Source organism: Sus scrofa, chromosome 1, assembly GCF_054392235.1.
Source record: "Sus scrofa isolate SSC_HxYL_T2T_F1_AM1 chromosome 1, Sscrofa_HxYL_maternal_Yorkshire_Landrace_v2.0, whole genome shotgun sequence".
Taxonomy (NCBI): domain Eukaryota; kingdom Metazoa; phylum Chordata; class Mammalia; order Artiodactyla; family Suidae; genus Sus; species Sus scrofa.
Genome location: NC_139383.1, coordinates 187,430,056 through 187,451,085, shown reverse-complemented (window position 1 = coordinate 187,451,085; position 21,030 = coordinate 187,430,056). Strand labels below are relative to the sequence as shown.

General features: G+C 36.3%; 1 pseudogene; it reads right to left on the bottom strand.

The window, feature by feature from the left end:
- Nucleotides 1-9,101: 9,101 nt before the first annotated feature.
- On the bottom strand, nt 9,102-9,711 carry LOC100514443 (prefoldin subunit 3 pseudogene; annotated as a pseudogene).
- Between the last annotated feature and the right edge of the window lie 11,319 nt (nt 9,712-21,030).

Genomic DNA, 21,030 nt, shown 5'->3' with positions numbered 1-21,030 from the left:
GGTAGGTACAAATAAGGCTAAAATGTATGCTTTTGCATAAATCGTATGCATTTTTCTTCTGTCTACTCAGATATACCTTTCATAAGAAAAATAAGGTAAACTGAAATAATAAAAATAACTGACCAATTTTATCATTTTTACATGCATGAACTATCTGGTGTTATTAGAATTTGTATATGATGGGGGAAATACCATGATAGGGAAATATAATCCCCTTTGATCAATATATCATCATCTGAATATAATCACTATATACAAAAAAAAAAAGTTTTTTCTATTTAGGGACAGACCTGCAGCATATGGAAATTCCCAGGCTAGGGGTTGAATCAGAGCTGCAGCTGCTGGCCTTCACCACAGCCACAGCAATGCAGGATCCAAGCTGTGTCTGTGACCTACACCACAGCTCATGGCAACTCAAGTTCCTTAAACTACTGAGTGAGGCCAGAGGATAGAACCTGCATCCCCACAGATAAGTCTGTATATGACAAGTCCATAGCTATTAATATACTGAATGGTAAAATGTTGAAAGCTTTTCCTATAAGATCAGGTACAAGGCAAGGGCGCTCATTCTTACCACTCCTATTCAACTAGTACTAGAAATCCTAGGCAGAGCAATCAGGAAATAAATAAAAGTCATCAAAATTGTAAAGGAAGGATTAAAATTGTCTTTGTTTGCAGATATGATCTTATGTATAGAAAATTCTAAAGATCCCATCTTTAGAATTAATACATTTAATAAAGTTGCCAGATATAAAATCAATACACAGAGACTATTCATGTTTTTATACACTAACAAAAAAGGAATAAAGAAAAAATCCTATTCACCATATAGTTGGCCCTCCTTTTCCATGGGATTCTCATCCATGGATTCAACTAACCACGGATCCATTCACGTTTATTTGAATCCACAGAACACAATCTTGTCTAAATTCCAACGACATTTTTTTTCACACAAAGAGAGAAAAAGTCCTAAAATTTTTATGAAACCACAAAAGACTCCAAAAGCCAAATCATTCCTGAGAAGGAAGAACAAAGCTAGAGGCATCACAGTTTTCAAACAATACTACAAAGCTACTGAGACTGAATCATAAAGAAATAGAAAATATGACTAGGCCAATAATGAGTAAGGAGATTGAATTAGTAATTAAAAAAAATCTGTATGGTCAAGGCATTAAAATAGACACCTAGACCAAAGGAACAGAATCACAAGTTCAGAAACAAGCCTCTGTTTAACAGAACAATTAACATTTGACACAGGAGCCAAGAACACACAGTGGAAAAAGAATATTCTTTTCAATAAATTGTGCTGAGAAAACTAGATAACCACATGCAAAAGAATGAAATTGGACCCCTGACTTACACCATATCCCTGAAACCATAAAACTCCTAGAATAAAACAGGGGGAAGCTCCTCGACATGAATCTCGGCAATAATATTTTGGATATGAAGCACCAAAACAGAAGCAAAAATTAAGTGGGACTATATCAAACTTAAAAGCTGTATGCAGCAAAAGAAACAACAAAATGAAAAGGCAAAGTACAGAATGCAAGAAAATATTTTCAAACTATATATCTGATAAGGTATTAATATCTAAAATATATAAAAGCCTCATAAAATGCAATACCGAAAACAATCCCATTGAAAATTGAAATGGCATTGAAATCTGGAGTTATCATTGTAGCTCAGCGGGTTACCAACCCGACTATTATCCATGAGGATGTGCATTCAATTCCTGGTCTTGCTCAGTGGATTAAGGATCCAGCATTGCTGTGAACTGCAGTGTGGGTTGCAGACATGGCTTGGATTCCATGTTCCTGAGGCTGTGGAGCAGGCCAGCAGCTGTAGCTCCGACTCAACTTGTAGCTTGGGAACTTCCACATGCTGTACATGCAGCCCTAAAAAGCAGAAAAAAAAGCCAAAATCCAATTGAAAAATAGACATTTTTCCATACAAATACCCAAAAAGTACATTAAAAAAATGTTCAACATCACCAATCATTAGGGAAATGCAGTCAAATCATGAGATGTCACCTCATAGAATGGATACTATCAAAAAGAAGAGATAAATATTGGCAAGGACGTGCAGAAAAGAGAACACTTATGCACTGCTGGTGGGAATGTGAATTGGTGCACCCACTATGGCAAAGAGTATGAAATCTCCTCAAAAATTAAACTATGATATGATCCAGCAATCTCACTTCTGGGTGTATATCCATAGGAAATGAAATCAAGATCTTGAAGAGAGGAGTTCACATGATGGCAGAGCAGTAAGGAACCCAACTAGTATCCATGAGGACACGGGTTTGATCCTTAGCCTCGCTCACTGGGTTAAGGATCCAGCATTTTCATGAGCTGTGGCGTAGGTTGCGGGTGTGGCTTGGATCCCCAGTTACTGTGGCTATGGTGTAGGTCTGTAGCTTATAGCTGTGATTTGACTCCTAGCCTGGAAATAGCTATATGCCACAGGAGCATCTCAAAAAAAAAAAAAAAGGAAAAAAGGGAAAAAAATCTTGAAGAGCTATTTGACCCCCCCCCCACATGTTCTTTGCAATATTATTCAAAATAGCCAAGATATGAAAACAATCTAGGTGTCTGTCAACAGGTAAAGGATAAAGATGTGGTACATATTCAATGAAATATTAGCCATGAGAAAGTAGGAGAATCTTCCATTTGCAATCACATGGATGGAAATTTAGGGCATTATGCTAAATGAAATAAGTCAGTCAGAGAAAGACAAGTATTATATGATATGACCTACATGTGGAAACTTTAAAAAATCAAGCTCATGGAGACAGGGAATTACGGCATTGTTAAGAGATGGCATTATAAACTGGAATAAGCAAATTACTTTGAGGGTCATCAGCTGCCACAAAGTGCCCAGATTTGGTCAAACTACCTTTATTAAACTTAATTTAAATGATAATATTTAGTCTTTGGGTATTTGGACATATACCCACAGGGGTGATATGCCAAACTCTGTCTAGGTACCTGGAAGGAAGCTACTCATTAATAAAGAATGAATACTGAATGGCTTTTACCTTTTTTAAAATAGCTTACTTTTAAGTAGCGTTCTGCTACTACAAATCAATAGAAATAGTCTAAAATATCTTTTTTTTCCCCTTAGGTATTTTAAAAGAAAAAACTAAGTTTTTCACTTTCTGCGTAGGGGAAAACATAGTTCTGGCTGTGTGTCTCCTTTATTGCCACTTAGAACACTTCACTTATACTTCTGGTCACAAATGTGTGGAGCTTTTCCCCACACCAGGTGATTCCCTGCAACACCAACTGGCTGTCCTACAATTCAACTCCATTCTGTCACTGTTTATCTAGATACAGCATCAGGTCTAACAGGTGCAGGGTTCTGTCATAAAAGACTGCCTCCTCCAACTCCCCACCATTTCAGACTCTACTGCCAAGCCCAAGCTGTTACTCTGCCTCTGACAGACTACAGGTTGTGGAGATTCCCACAACTCCTTCTTTGGACTTCAGATACCAGTTGCAAGTCCAAGTTGTCTCTTGTACTTTTGACCAGCTGGCTATAAACCAGAGGTTCCCACAAGCCCATTCCTTGATTTTGATTAATTTGCTAGAGTAGCTCACAGAACTCAGAGAAACATTTAACTTACTAGATCAATGGTTTGTTATAAAAAGATGTAATATGGGAATAGCCAGATAGAATGGACCCATAGGGCAAAGTCTATGTCCTCTCCAGATGAGCCATCTTGCCAGCACATCCACGAATCCACCAACTTAGAAGCTCTCCAAACCCTGTCCTTTTGGGGTTTTATGGAGGCTTCATTACATGGACATGACTGATTAAATCACTGATCACTGACAACTGAATTCAATCTCTTAGCCTTCTCGCCCCAACAGTGTGGAAGCCTAAAAGTTCCAACCCTCCAATCACAAGTTTGTTTCTCCTGGCATCAGCCCCCCACCTCTGTTTACCCTAAGAGCTTTCCAAAAGTCACCTCAATAACATAACAAAAGACACTTTTATTGCTGTTATCACAGGAGTTTTAGCAGCTGTTAGCCAGGAACAATGAACAAAAACCAAATATATGTGGAAATACATAGATTTGTATTCTGAATACCAAACACGTATTTCTTAAAAATAACAATATCACAGCCTTAGAACACAGTCTGTTACAGCTAAACAATCATTTAAGTCAGAAGACAGTGGTACATTACTAAACTCTCATTCAATGATTAATAACTATCCAGTTCATCATCATATTGGGTTTGCAGGCTTCCATTCAGGTTCCAAAATCAGCAGTGGTCTCAGTAATATACAACTTCACCTTTCAGACATCTAGTATACTCAAGCTAGGAGAAAATATCATCTCACGTTGATTCTCTTTCAAGGTATTAATGTAATTCTATATTTCCCTCATTACATACGTTAAAAAAAAAAAAACAAGTAAATTTGAAGATCTAGTTGGCTTTATTCAATGGTTCATTGAATTGGGCAGCACTCTACATATGTCGCAACTAGAAGGGCACTTGAAGGCGTTTGCAGAATTGAATGTTTTTATATAAAGAAGGGTGGGGCAAGGGAGCTATTAACAAAAGGAAAAAAAGAAAGATAATTTGGGGGCCAGGACATCTTTTTGAGGTGAACAGAGAGTCTTATGTAGGTTGTCTCTTCTTCCTCTGGGGAATGGATATGGCCCACAATAACAGAGTACCTCATTGATGCTGACCAGAAAATTCCAAATAGGTTATTGTTACATTTCTGATGAAAATGGGAATTGCAATTAGGTTAGGTATTAAATCTAGGTTTGCTGTTGTGTATTAGCACAAAATGCCATTACAGGCATGTGGTTTTTCTCTTTAACACATAATATAACCCAGTTATTTATTCCCTTACCTTCAGCTACTATTTTTCCTTCTTTCCATTTACACCCAAACTTCTCCACCTTTGGAAAGGATATTCACTTCAGCCACTGTGCTGGTCTAGATCACAAGCAGCCATACTAGCCTAGCAAGTCCCTTCCCCTCAGTCCACTCCTGTTCTCATAGGGTAAGTTTGCATAAATGCAACGGGGGGGGGGGGGGGGCTATTTTTACCACCAGGAAATATAGCTGAATTCACTGTTAATTCCACTTTTTCAGATGAGGGTAAAAGCAAATCCTGCCCCATCAGGCCCTTAGGAATTGCAAAACAGAGATTAAAATCACATTACAGTTTCTTGCTTAGGAATCAACTCTGCTTCCAGTCCTGGTATTTGCAGCTCTAGTTCTGTGACTATAGGGAGAAAAAAGTTGAGGTGATGTGGGGAGGAAAGTATACCAACACCTACACAATTCCCCTTCTCCAGATCCACCCAGAAAACAGAGAACTCTATGCAATGGGGACACTCTTTTAGTCTCACTCACATTTTTGTTAAGTGTGAGCACACACTCATGAGGGCATGCAAGACAGCACTTTCAGCTTTTACGTCCCCCTGTTTCAGACAGGCAATATTTAAATACCCATTCCAGTTCTCTATCAAACTAGTCTGAGGAGGATAATTCTTGCCTGTTGTTGGATGTTATTGGCTATAAAGAGAGTGCCTTGGTCTCGTCCAAGAGGAGGGGTTTTCCCCCTCCACCTCTCTTGAGGGATGGTTGCATAGTGAGCTGTGGGTCCTATACCAACCCAAACACATTCTTCTACTCTGTAACATTTAAAACCAAAAACAGAGCCCCCCAAATTATTGCAGGTATATTACAGTATGATGTTCAAATGAATCATAGGCTTCATGACAGGTCCAAAAACTGGTTTTTGAATTGAGTATAACCAAGATAGCAATTGATAACATTACCACAATCTGTTCACTGAGTCAATACAGAATGTTTGAAAACATATCACTGCTATTTCCCCAGACTTTTAAGAGGATTTTCTAAGTGTGAACTAGAAGTATATTAGACAAGGTGCTATTTGCTCTCCCTAAAATGGGGTTTAATTGGCCAAATATACCTCCATTGGGATTTTGGAATACCTGCTGTAAGTAAATGGTACATTATTGGTTTTTATAGGTCATTTTAATACAATAAACTATTTTCTACCTTCTAAAATTGATGGCAGGGATAAAACAATAAATAAATATTCTATTCTACGCACATTTAATTTTGAAAGAACATAATATTGATATAATACAGTAAAAAATGCAGCTAATTGTCCAATTTAATCAACTAAGACATAAAATGGATTTCCATCAAAACTATTAAAATGAGGCTTTTTCTATTATGCTTACATCCTATTTAGAACAATGGACTACTGAAAGAGATAAAGGATATATTTTTAGAAATATCAGAGAAAAATCAAAATCAAATAGTTTTTTTGTGTGTGTGCTTTTTCAAGACTTATGCAATTATATCTGATCGCCCTTTGACTACAATTAGGATTGCGTGAAAAGAAAATCACAATGGAGTCAGCATCTCTAAGAGAATGCTCTAAAATGTATCCAGGAGGCCATGAAAAAAGTGGGACTTTGAAGGCCAAATGTAAGAGAAAACTTTGACTACAGTCTTAAAGCAGGCATCTAGAATGTCTGCACAACATTCCAGAATAACAAGAGCCTTATAGGACACTTTTGCTAAATAACTCATGACAGCCTGTCCCTGAGGAAGAAACCTTTCCTTTTTGCATCAGAGTGAATCATTATTCTTGAAAGACAATTTTAACAACCTCGTTGGTTTGCCTTTGTAAGTCCCTCTCTTTTTCCCTTCCCTGGGACACTGTTTCTGCTTTACCTAAACCTGTGTATCCTGAATTGCATTTTTAGGACCTCAGACAAAACTCTTTGCTCTTTGTAGCCTCAATGGTAATTATTGTTCAACAATTGTAATAATTGTCATCATCAGGATAATAGAAAATGAAAAAAGTTAAACATATGGCTCATTTAGAAAAGTTCATAATTGAGTACTACAATATGATACACCCTTATTCTGAGTGGACAGACCACATTCTCTTTTTCTCTTAGTCCCAGAGGACTGTTATGAGTTTCAGATGAAAGGTATGGAGGAAAGAAAAAGCATCATATTATTTTTGTTCTTATGGTTGTTCCATGATTCCTACACTTTCAGGATTCCTCTCAAATTGCAGCAGATACTTTACCCACACCCACTTTTCCACTGCTTCTTTCTTCCTCTGCCACGAGCTCAGGGAAGGTGGTTCTTCTTTAGCCTTAGATAGCGAGCCTTGAGTAATCACTCATCATTGTTGTCTCACTGGCACTGTTAAATCATTGGTTTAGTTATGTCACATAATTCTGGCCAACAGAATCTACCTTCTATCTATGAAGGCAGATCTGTTTGAGGGCTTCCTGTAGGTTTTCTTTGCACTTAAAAAGGATTTACTATAAGGAAATTCCTTTCTAACTCTGGACATTGTGATAAGACAATGTTTGGAATTATGGAAGCCATCTTTGATGGGGCCAGTTGAAGAGGAAAAGTCAATTCATTCAGGCAGGTAGGATGAAATGAGAAGAAATACCTGGTTTCTTTATAAAATCACAGCATCAATGGATGCTTTAACCGAGCTTCTCCCATATTCCTTGATATGAAAAATGATAAACCCATTGCATCTAAGCTGCTTTTAATGATTTCTATTGTTTGCAGTCATAAGAATCTTAACTCATATGAAAGGATAATTTTTCTTATCATTGATAAACTATTCCCAATGTCTATATCTCTCATCTTTCTAGTTCTGAAATTAATTATGTATAAGCCTTTTTTTATTTTTTTATTTTCATTTTTTTGTCTTTTGAGGGCTGCACCCACAGCAATGGAGGTTCTCAGGCTAGGGGTCTAATCCGAGCTGTAGCCACTGGCCTATGCCACAGCCACAGCAATGAGGGATCCAAGTCTCGTCTGTGATCTACACCAGAACTCACAGCAACACCAGCTCCTTAACCCACTGAGCGAAGTTAGGGATCAAACCCCAACCTCATGGTTCCTAGTCGGATTTGTTTCCACTGTGCCACGATGGGAACGCCCAGCCTGTTTTTTACATTAACTTTTTTCACTAGTCATGTACTTTATATTTAGGAAAACTTAACTTGATGCTGAACATAACTAAACTTTTATACAATGCACAAATTCTTTCATGGATACAAGCTTTACTATTCACTTATCACATGAGTCATTGCAGAATTATACTCCTTAATTTTAGAAGATATCTATATTTAAATAATTCCCATTTTGTCTATTAATCTATTTGTAGTAACTTAACTTTAGAAATGCCAATGTTAAAATTTGATAATCTACTCTCATCCTTAATAAGACATTTTGCAAAACAAAAAAGCCCCCCAAAAATTTTATATTTAACAAAAATCCTTAAGTTTATCATAGACATTTTTTTTCTTATTAAAATTTCAGAGAAGGTGAATAGCTGAGCATCGTATTATAAATAGATCTACATACAGAAAATTATATTTGAATTACTTTTCCATTTAAGTTACTGAGTCATAAACTGGTGCAAACTAAATTAATATTATTCTGATTCCCTGTGTATAACTTGTACTTTAAAAAACCTAGTTCCTCATATGTACAGAATATGTCAAAATTTCCGTAGATTCAAAAACCTAGTGAATCACTCTCCAGCATACCTGTGTATCCTGATTCAAGTTACATAGATGATACCACCACTACTTTATTAAAATATCAACAGAAAATGGGGGAAAATCCTTTTAATTTGGAAAATTTTGCTATGAAATTTCTGATACATAAAAGCTCATTACAATTTGCATTGATTTGTCTTTTATTTATATATTAAAAATACATCACAAAAGATATCCTCCAACTGAAAAACATCTCTAAGCAAAAATTCTAACATCATAGGCTATAAGTACTTTTTTATTATTGTTACATATATTGTAAGGGAAGAATTATATTGGTCATTATAAGACAATCCCTCCCCAAAATCACTGTAACAATTAGTTTCATTACAGTTACTATGGGGAAATATAATTTAATTCAGACTTTTATATCCACATACAAAATATTTTCCCTAGTCTTCTCTTAGAAACATATTTTTGAAACTCTTTTATAAAGTTTTAATTATCATTTTGGCTGTTAAAAATAAAGTTATGTCAACCTTTAAGGATAAGCTGGGGTATTTAAAATAACATGTTTAGAAAATTGAACCATATTTTTAATTGCCAGCATTATGCTTTGTTCCTGGTAGAATCATCTTCGTTTCTTCTTTTAACACCCCAATTATAAACCTTGGCCATATTGACTTCTGTGGTAGTAAATTGATCTTGAAAAAAGTCAGTCTTCCTCAAGAAAATCAAGATTCTTTGTGGCAGTCTTATTGATAAATTCTCTTCCAACAATGCCACCAACCACAGACACACTTTATTGATAGGAGGAACTGAAGCTTTGCAATACAGTTCATCTGCCAGTAAGAATCTGGTCTCCAGTGAATTGATGGACTCTCTTTTTTTATCTCTGCATCTATTTTAGAAGTTCTAAAGTCTGCTTTATTTCAGGAATATGACCTTTTATCCTCCTTTGCTTTTGAGCAGGTTTGAATTTCATAAATTTATACTTCTTCTGGTACTGTTCATCCAGCTTCTTTAGTGCTGTAATTGGATTCTCATTACCAGGCTGTTTCATGAAGAAATCTACATCTTCCACCAAAACAAACCTCAGGAATCCCTAGGTGGAGCTGCCACCCATTCCCTGTGGCCACTTCTCCCAAATTGTCTTTAGTGGCTACCATCTAGGGGAAGCGGGCATGTGACTAATTGCCTCTGGAGCTGCCAGCCACTGGGGGACTCTTGGAGATATTTTTACTTGAATATGTTTTGAGGAAACCATAAGAAAAATGAAAAGATGACTTATGCAGTGGGAGAAAATAGTTGCAAATGATGCCACCAACAAGGGCTTGGTTTCCAAAATATATCACAACTTCCTAGCCACAGCAATCATACAAACAAAAGAAATAAAAGGTATCCAAACTGGAAAAGAAGAGGTAAAACTGTTACTGTATGCAGATGACAGGCTACTATATATCTGGAATATACGTCACAAATGAAACTTCCCACAGGAGAAAATCATGGACTTGCAGAATAGACCTGTGGTTGCCAAGGGGGAGGGAGTGGGATGGATTAGGAATTTGGGGTTAATAGATGTAAACTATTGCCTTTGGAATGGATAAGCAAAGAGATCCTGCTGTAGAGCACTGGGAACTATGTCTGGTAACTTGTGATGGAGCATGATAATGTGAGAAAAAAGAATGTATACATGTATGTGTAACTGGGTCACCTTGCTGTACAGTAGAAAATATGTAAACCAGCTATAATGGAAAAAATAAAAATCATTATAAAAGAAAAAAGAAAACCCTAAGGACTCAACACAAAAACAACTTTCACTGATCAACAAATTCAGCAAAGTAGCAGGATATAAGATTAACATTCAGAAATCAGTCATGTATCTTTATACTAACAAAGAAATATTAGAAAAGGAATTAAAAAATACTTTTTAAAATTGCACCCCAAAAAATCAAATACCTGGGAATAAAACTGACCAAGGACGTGAAAGACTTATATGCTGAGAACTATAAAACATTCACCAAGGAAATTAAAGAGGATTCAAAGAAATGGAAAATATTCCATGCTCCTGGGTTCAAAAAAATAATATTGTAAAAATGTCCATGCTACTCAAAGCTATCTACAGGTTCAATGCAATCCCTATCAACTTACCCATGACATTTTTCACAGAACTAGAACAAACAACCCAAAAGTTTATATGGAACCACAAAAGACCCAGAATTGCCAAAGCAATTCTGAAGAACAAAAACCAAGCAGAAGGCATCACTCTCCCAGACTTCAGGCAATGTTACAAAACCACAGTCATCAGAACAGTGTGGTACTGGTACCAAAATAGACATACAGACCAATGGAACAGAATAGAGAACCCAGAAATAAACCCAGACACCTATGGTCAATTAATCTTTGACAAAGGAGGCAAGGACATTAAATGGGAAAAAGACAGTCTTTTCAGCAAGTATTGCTGGGAAGCCTGGACAGCTGCATGCAAATCAATGAAACTAGAACATACCCTCACACCATGCACAAAAATAAACTCAAAATACCTTAAAGACATAAACGTAAAACAATACGCCATCAAACTCCTGGAAGAGAACATAGGCAGAACATTCTCTGACATCAACCTTACAAATGTTTTCTCAGGTCAGTCTCCCAAAGCAACAGAAATAAAAGCAAAAATAAACCAATGGGACCTAATCAAACTGACAAGTTTTGCACAGCAAAGGAAACCAAAAAGGAAACAATAAGACAACTTAGAGAGTGGGAGAAAATAGTTTCAAATGATGCAACTGACAAGGGCTTAATCTCTCAAATATGCAAACGATTTATACAACTCAACAGCAAAATTGACAGAACACTTTAAATTAGCTTTGATGGAAAAAAAAAATCATTAAAAAAAGAAGTGAATAGAACCCAAATACAGATATAGATATAGATCTAGATATAGGTATATAGATAGAGACAACTCATAAAACTCAATAGCAAAAAAACCCCACAACCCAATGGAAAGATGGGCAGAAAACCTAAATAGCCATTTCTCCAAAGAAGACATATTGATGGTGAGTGGACACATAAAAAAATGTTCAACATCACTAATTAATAGAAAAATACAAATCAAAACTAAAAGGAGGTACCACCTCACACTGGTCAGAACGGCCATCATTAGTAAGTCTACCAATAATGAATGCTAGAGAGGGTGTGGAGAAAAGGGAACTCTCCTACACTGTTGGTGAGAATATTAATTGGTACAGCCATTATGGAGAACAGTATGAAGGTTCCTTGAAAAACTAAATATAGTTCTACCATATGATCCTTCAATCTCACTCTTGGGCATATATCTGAATAAGACTTTCATTGAAACATGCTCCCCTATGTTCACTGTAAAACTATTCACAATAGCCAAGACATGGAAACAACTTAAATGTCCGTCGACAGATGAATAGATTAAGAAGATGTGATATACACACACACACACACACACACACACACACACACTGGAATACTACTAAGCCATAAAAAGAACAAAATAAAGCAATGTGCAACAACATGGATGGAACTAGAGACCCTCAGACTGTGGAGTGAGAAAGAGAAAGACAAACAACAAGTGATATCACTTATATCTGGAATCTAATATATCACACAAAGGAACCTATTTACAGAAAAGAAACAAACTCATGGACATGGAGACCAGACTTGTGCTTGTCAAGGGAGGGAGAGAGGAGGAGGGAGTGGTATGGACTGGGAGTTTGGGGTTATTAGATGCAAACTATTGCATTTGGAGTGGGTGAGAAATGAGATCCTGCTCTATAGTACTGGGAACTATATCTAATCACTTGTGATGGAATGTGATGGAAGGTAATGTGAAAAAAAGAATGTGTGTATATATATATGTATATATGTATGTATATGTATAACTGGGTCACTTTGCTGTACAAAAGAAATTGATAGAACATTATAAATCAACTATAATAAAAAATAAAATAAAATAAAATAAAATATTGAGCCTGACCAAATTTCAGTGATTGCATTTTTAAATACAAAATAATTGTATAGCGGCCTAAAGAGTACCCGTCGCATAATTGGAATTTGTACGTCTGGTATCCAAATGTACATTCTATGACTAAAGTCTTAACAAAACTTCTAAGTTAGCAATAAATGAGTGAACTGGATCAACTTTCCATTTTATTTAATAACTAACATGATATTAAAAAAGATGGCTGTATCTTCAAATTTTATTTATTTATTTATTTATTTATTTATTTTTGTCTTTCTTTTTAGGGCCGCACCTGTGGCATATGGAGGTTCCCAGACTAGGGGTCAAATCGGAGATGTAACCACTGGCCTGCGCCACAGCCACAGCAATGCAGGATCCAAGCTGTGTCTGCCACCCATACCATGGCTCACAGCAATCTCGGATCCTTAACCCATTGAGCAAGGCCAGGGATCAAACCTGTGTGGATACTACTTGGGCTCATTAACCACTGAGCCATGATGGGAACTCCCCTGAAAGTTTATTTGTTTAACTTTGATCATATATTGTTCATCTTACGGCTCTTTTCCCTTTCTGATTTCCCTCCCTGGATAGATCCCTAAGTGATCAGAACTGATCTGAAAGTGGAGAGAACTCCATCAAAATATCATAACTTATGTACATTTCTGAGGAAACTTGCATAACTGAGAACTATCAAACAGATTAATTTATCTTGATCTCCCAGGTAATTTGCTGTTGAGATAAAACATAAAACATTAAATTCCCGGTCAAAATAATACAGCTTCATTCAAAAGCACTGACTAATATTTAGGAAGAACATAAGAGCCTCCAAAATTCTCGAATGGCATGATGACACATTTAAAACAAAAACCAAAATAAAATTCATTTGTTAATAGTAATGCACAGGTTTATAATTTTCCTCTATTCAAGAGAGACATTAAGACTAATTCAAATGACATTTATATTTTTAAAGACAGAATAAATGTATTTCCATGCTAACTTCATGCCAACTTCATTGGTTTTAATAATGGTTATAACATCTCTTTTTTTTTATCTAGAAAACAGGGATTTTCTGTATCTGGATACAATTGAATCTTGAATATAATTTCTGTGTTAAAAACTCTTAATAGTTTTCTCTATGCAAAATGGACTTTGGATATAATTATCCAAATACGTGAAATCCTCACGACACTTTCTTTCAGTTATGTTCATGTTTCAGAGACACATTCTTGGAGGCTTAGTCGGGGAACTTCAACTTCATACTTCTTTGTGAATAGGTATTCGTTCATTCAATAAGCAATGTTTGATCTTCTCTGTATCAAGGGATGCAATAGCCACTATTTTTGTGTGTGGGGGGGAATACTGTCAGCTCAGAGTTACTTCTCAGTCAAAATTTTGCAGATAAATCACAAGAGATTGAAAATGTTTTGAACAGTAAATGCTAAAGTGCACAAGAACTGCCTGGAGGAACCACAGATGAGTTTATTTAACAGGTAACATTTGATGTGATAGATATGAAGGAGTTTGCCAGGTGGGGAGTCTGGCGCCTTCTAGACTGAAGAAATAACATTTTAATGACAAAATGTAGATTCTCTATGTCAGGCTTCACACCTCTGTATTGTTGCACAATATGTACCTTTCGTTAGCTAATCTGTCTGGTATTTTTCTCTTTCTATTTCAAAGCTTACCTGTATCATTCTTGGGCTTCTACCCCAACCTTCACCTCTCTGGCTACATCATAAAACTTGTTTGATAGCTTTATTGCAGCTCTTATCACATGTAACTAGTGTTTGGGTATTTATTCTCATACTATAACACTTGTCTCTATTAATTAAGCACCTAAGATAGAGCCTGAATTATAGGAGAAACTTGGTCTCTATGTGCAGAGAAAAGATGGGAAATGGGTGTCCCCTGGATAGATACAGGGTAAACCTAGAAGAGAAAATCTTTCTCTAAAGCAAGTGTGAAAAGTTCAGTATCCATTCACTTTAAATAAGAAAGAAAGTAGTACCAAAACTGTCCCACACAATGCTCTTTTTTCTCAATTAGAAGGCACATTCATTGCCTTAATGTAAAAGGGACATGAGCTGAGGCAGTGGAATAATGAATGACAGAGTGAGAACTGCTGAGCAGAAACTCATGTTTAGCTCAAGTAGGAAACATCAATTACCTGTAATACTCTTCTACATGATTAGATATTTTACTCTATTAATGCATGATAATCAACTCATCCAAATAGTTAATGAGAGCTTATATGTTAATAAAATATTTTACAGAGTATATCAGTTATATATTACATAAATATTTTTTTAAAAATTTGGTGCCTTAAAAACATAAGCACTCAATTTCCCACAATTTCTGTAGGGTCAGGAAGTGGGACTGACCTAACTGAGTGACCCTGATTCAGCTCTCTCATGTTTGGGCTGGAGGAATCATTTTCAGGATGGCTCAACCTATGTAGCATTGCCAAGAGGCTCAGTTCCTCACCACCTGCTCCACTCTCCTCAGAGAACTTGATTGTCCTCCCAACAGGGTAATTAATCCCCCCAGAGTGGGCTAGGGGAGAGAGGGAGAGAGGAAGAGGGAGGGGAGGAGGGAGAAAGAGAGAGAGCAGGACTCTGCAGTTTCTTTTATGATCTGATCTAATAAATCATAAACCATCATTTCCACTTTAAAGAAATTATTGGAACCAAGTTATTAAAGCCTGTTCACACTCAAAAATATTTTTCATACTTTTGAATGAAAGTGCCACAATTTTGCAAGCATATTTTCAATCACTACACAAGGCAGAAAGCTTTACCATTACAGAGATCATATTCTACTTGAGTATGGTGAAAAATCAAGAAATGAACTCTATAAACAAGGTAATTTCAGACTGTTTTAAGTCTTGTGAAAGCAGTGAATAAGTGTCTGTGATACTGGGGATCTAGGAGATGTGAGTCTAAACAGATTGAAACCGAGTCTCCCTAAAACCAAGTTCCTCTGCCAAGTTTATGGTTAACCTCTCTATCCAGACATTATTTCTTTTCTTGTCCAATACATGTTGTCTTCTGCAATAAAACTTTCTCTGCTCCAAATTCTGATGTTTCAGTTTGTTTGGCCTCACTATGTGTCTGGCACACAAACTTGGGTTCAGTAACAAGACTGGATATCGGGAGACTATTCTGTGAAGGTCAAGTATGACTAAGAGATGAGGAGAGAAAGAAGCCACATGAAAGACCTGTGAAAGAACTTTCCAGCGAAAGAAGCTTTCCCATCCAAGGAATGGCAGAAGTGAGTTAGGCAGTTTGAGGAACAGAACAAAAGCCATACTACTGAACATGGTAAATGACTCCAGTTGGGGCAGAAGAGGTAGGAAAAGACAAGATACTACAGATCTTTTTTGTTTTTGCTGCTGAGGATGGGAATCTTGATTTGATTATTCAATGAGAGAACATTGAAGCATTTACATAGGAGGATAAAATAATTGATATTTTAAAAAACCAAAGTAGGAGGAAAAATCACATAAATCTATAAAACTCCATTTAGAATAAAGTGAAAACATTTCTATAGAATTATGTGCAAAGTACAGTGGTATGCATCATCTCACTTGGGTTTTAGCTCGAGAAAGAGAGGAGAAGTGGTCAAGGAAGATACAGTAACTGTAAATATATTGAATCATCAAAAAGTATGGGATAGCTGTTCATTATGCATGCACTGTTTTAATGTGGATCATATTTAAAACAAATTTGTTCAATAAAGGTCTCATATTTATCTTCTTGGATATTTAATCATATATCTAACTCTATAACTTGCTACTTTGATATATTATGTTCACATCCAATAGGAATATCTAAAATCATAGCAGCCATAATAATTGTCCTTTTCTTACATGTACAGAATTATACACTAAGTTTTAGCAAGAATTAAAACTCATGTACCCACAATCTTGAAAAATCTCAGAAAGCATATTCCAAGGGCAAATTTGACACCTTAGAAATATCAAGCATATGTGTTAATTCTGGAATTTAGAGCTGCAAGCTATAATAAAAGCAAACATGCGAAAATGCAAAGTGTAAATGCAACATACATATGCAACTTTTTTTTTTTTTTTTTTTTTTTTTTGGCTAAAAGTGAGGCTTCTGGAAGTTCTGTGGTGGGACTGAACTTGTGCCACAGCTGCAACCAGACACAGCAGTGACAATACCAGATCCTCAACCTGCTGTACCACCAAGGAATGCCCATGTGTAAATTTTTGTTTGTTTTGCTTTAGTTTTCATGGGCCTCCTGCAGCATATCTAAATTCCTAAGCTGGGGGTGAATCGGAGCTACAGCTGCTAGCCACAGCCACAGTCACAGCCACAGCAATGCAAGATCTGAGCAGCATCTCGACCTATACCACAGGTCACAGCAATGCCAGATTCTTAACCAACTGAGCAAGGCCAGGGACTGAAGCTGTATCCTCATGGTACCTAGTCAAGTTCATTACCTCTGAGTAGTGATGGGAACTCCCTCCCACATGAGACTTTTAAAAAATATTTTGAAACAATAATGGAGCCCTGTCTCACTATCAACTTGGAAATTCTTTTTTTTTCCTTCTTTCTTTCTTTCCCTCACCCTGTTTCTCCCTCCCTACACCCCTCCCTTCCTTCCCTCTCTCCTTCTTTCCTTTTCTCCTTCCCTCCTTTTCATCTTTTTTTTTTTTTTTTGCTTATTTCCTCACCCTTTCATTCTTTCATTTCCTTGTCTCCATCTTATTCCAAAATGCATTTAAGGTAGATTTCAAAAGTTCACTTAAAATATGAAAATATGGAGTTCCCGACGTGGCTCAGTGGTTAACAAATCCGAGTAGGAACCATGATGTTGTTGGTTTGATCCCTGGTCTCACTCAGTAGGTTAAGGATCTGGTGAGCTGTGGTGTAGGTCCCAGATGCAGCTTGGAGCCTGCATTGCTGTGGCTCTGGCGTAGGCTGGTGGCTACAGCTCTGATTAGACCCCTAGCCTGGGAACTTCGATATGCCATGGGTGCAGTCCTAGAAAAGGCAAAAAGATTAAAAAAAATACATGAAAACATTTCAAAAGAAGTAATTTAACATAGATTTTCCCACTCAATAAATGTTTATTTGGGAACTATCTTCTTCCAGGTGTTTTGCTAGTTGACTGGTGCTAATATAGTGAACAGAATTGAACAGATTCCTTATAAACACTGCAGGCTAGTGGCAGAACAAAAATTAGTTAATCATCCTAATTAATGTCTAATATCATATGGATATAATGGTTCTTAAGGCAAGGGACCATGTATGTGACAGTATATAAGAAAGGAATATGAGCATTCTCATAGGTTATTGGCTTTATCGTAGAGAAAACACTTAAACTAAGATGTGAAAAAGACTGATATATTAGGTGAAGAGAGATGGTAACAGTATATGAGCAGACTCATAGGTTATTAGCTTTATTGCAAAGGAAATACTCTAAGATGTGAAAAAGACTAAGATATAGTAGGTCAAGAGAGATGGTAACAATAGCTCCCAATCAGTGATACAAACCCTGTGCTACTGGAAGAGATGAGTGGGGGGTTGAGGGATGGATTACAAGGGAAAAACAAGAATAATTTGAGGAATTAAAGAACACTACAGGCAGATTAGAGAGGAAAATACACCATTTTATGGGATAAGTCTGGAGTGACTGCACAAAAACACCTTTAGGAATATTGGGGGGGGGGGTCTTGCTCATTATTTTCCTTTATTTAAAGTGCTGGGAGTTTCTGTTGTGGCACAACAGAAAGGAATCCAACTAGAATTCATGAGGATGCAGGTTTGATCCCCAGCCTCATTTGGTGGGTCAAAGATCGAGTAATACCGTCAGCTGTGATGGAAGTTGCAGATGAGGCTCAGATCCTGAGTTGCTGTAGCTGTGGCTGTGGCTGCAGCTACACCTTGGATTCAGTCCCTAGCTTGGGAATTTCCATATGCCACTGTGCGGCCATAAAAAGCAAAAATAAAAAAAAAAGAAAAGTGCTAAAACAATTGAGGAACATACACACAAGTATATGAAAGCCTGACTTTATAGCTAAATGAATAATAGGGGAGCACAGCTTGAACCAGATTTCTGCTTGTTACAATTAAATATGCCCTGGTACATCAGAATGTGAACTGATTTAAAAATAGGATTATTACAGATATAGCTAGTTAAAAATGAAGTACAGAAATAAGGTAGGCTCTTAATCCACTATTATTGGGAGATCTTATTAACAACAACAAAAGATAGAGACAAAGAGAAGAAAATGGCATATGGAGACACAGAGACACACAGAAAGAACATCATCCGAGGCAGAGATTGGATGGAGCTACAACCACAGAGCTCCAAGAATCAATGACCACTACTAGAAGTTAGAAAGAAGTGACAAGGAATTCTCTTGTACAGGACTCAGGAGTATGGCCTTGCCAATACCTTGATTCCAGCTTTCTAGCCTCCAGAACTTTGAGGCAATACATTTCTGTTATTTTAAACCACACATATTGTGGTCCTTTTACAACAGCCCTAGGAAAGTAATACGCTGTACTTTCCTGTAAAGTCTCCACCTTGGGATTCCCCTTGAGGGGAGACTTACATGTATTCATTTGTGGGACAAAGAAAGTGTGCAGAAAATATACATTCTATGTCTCTTTTTATGTGTTTCCAATCAGATAAATACGCCATCCTTGGTGAAGAGCAAGGGAAGGAGAATGAAGGAAGCTTAGAAACCACCTTCTCATCTGCCAAGAGGTTGGACGTTTCTCTTTTATGGCTTCAGCTACTAATGAAGAGAGGCTGGAAATAGTTTCTCTTTGGCCTGTAATCCTGAAGGATTTTGTGGTTTTATATAAGGCAATTAGAGAAATTTGAATATTTGTGTGTGTGTATGTTTTGTCTTGTTTTGTTTTGGCAGAAGTTATAATGCAGAAGCACACAATTAAATTTTCAATTTGAAAAGATTATTTGCCTGCAGTGATCTGAATGCATTAGAGAGAACCCAGAGGGAACATGGATAACTCTCAGAGCTTTAAAAAAGAGCTGCTAAGAACTTGTCCTAAGATGATTTTACTGGAAATGAAATAGTTTAAGAGAGATTTAAATGTGAAAACCTTCACAATTTGATGACAGATTGAATATGAGACTAGATGGGAGGTGTGAGATATGGTAAACCAGTAAGTGTGGAAATTTCAGCAAAAAAAGAAAATTAAACGTGGTAAAAACAACAAAAAAGCAAAACAACAAAAACAGGAAACAGAATGAGGTTAATTACACATAGATTGCATGGCCCATGACTTTTGCTAGATATGAGCTATATTATTACCTCTGAGGTATCTAGAAAACCACACAAAGAAGGAATCTACATAATTTCTTCTAAAGTGAATCACTTGTTTAAAAGAAGCATAAAAATTCCTGATACCGAGACCCTAACATTTTCACCATGGTTCTCTAAAGAATGCTTTATACTTCAATAAATAACCTCCTCACTAAAACTTTAGCTTCAACAGCAAGAAGCTTAGGCTCAGTTCAAAAGAAGGATAAAACCTTAAACTATGACAATGTGTAATTTTTTTGGTAATGTTCTAGAAATCCCACAAAAGCATTTACTCTCTTAATGAAGTGTTCAGTTGCTGTGGATTGGAAGTGATAGTTCTGACAAGAGAATGGAATATAACTCTACTGTGTAGTTAAGGGACTTACCAGACAGCTGAGCTGGATATAACACTGACATTCATTTATGAAAGTTGAGATGTGTAATAAGAATAGTGTTTTAGTAGAAGAATGTTCTACCACTGTTCAGAAAGTTTCTAAAATAACATTCTTGTCTGATGAAAGATCTTAGTTTAAAAAAAAAAAAAAAGTGGTTCTTCTTCAGGATAGAGACAGACAGAAAATGATGGAGGCCTGGAGGTTCTATGTATGGTAAAACCATATAAATAAATAAGGCAACTTTTGTATAAATTTTTTTTAAAAAGTAATTATCAGGAAAAGTGGCGAACAATGTAGTCATGACTTCCTTGAAAAAGTACAAATATAACTAATATTTTTGATGGTTTGAATTATTAACCGAATCTAGATATATAATTATTTTCCAAGAAGAATCTTATTTTCTGGTAATGAAATGAGAAACTGCATAATTTGCTTTACAACGCATATGGCTCTGTTTCATTGAGTAACATCCCTATTAGTTGCATGGATTTGGTTTGTTTTATTCTAATGCTTATTACAAATTTATAATACTGTAATATCTATTAAAGTAGACAAATATATTTTCAAAACTACCTAAATATATTTTTAAAACTACCTATATAAGAAATTTGGATGTGTCACATACGTTTCTTTTAGTTGTAACTAAAGACTCATGTAAGAATAGGTTAAATAAAAGATCATTGTTTTTTCATATAGTGAAGTCCAGAGGAAAGGTCATTCCACAGTAAGTTCTTTCAGGGCTCAATGGTGTTCTAGCACTTTCCATCTTTCTTTCTTGCCATATTCAGCCAGTCCTACC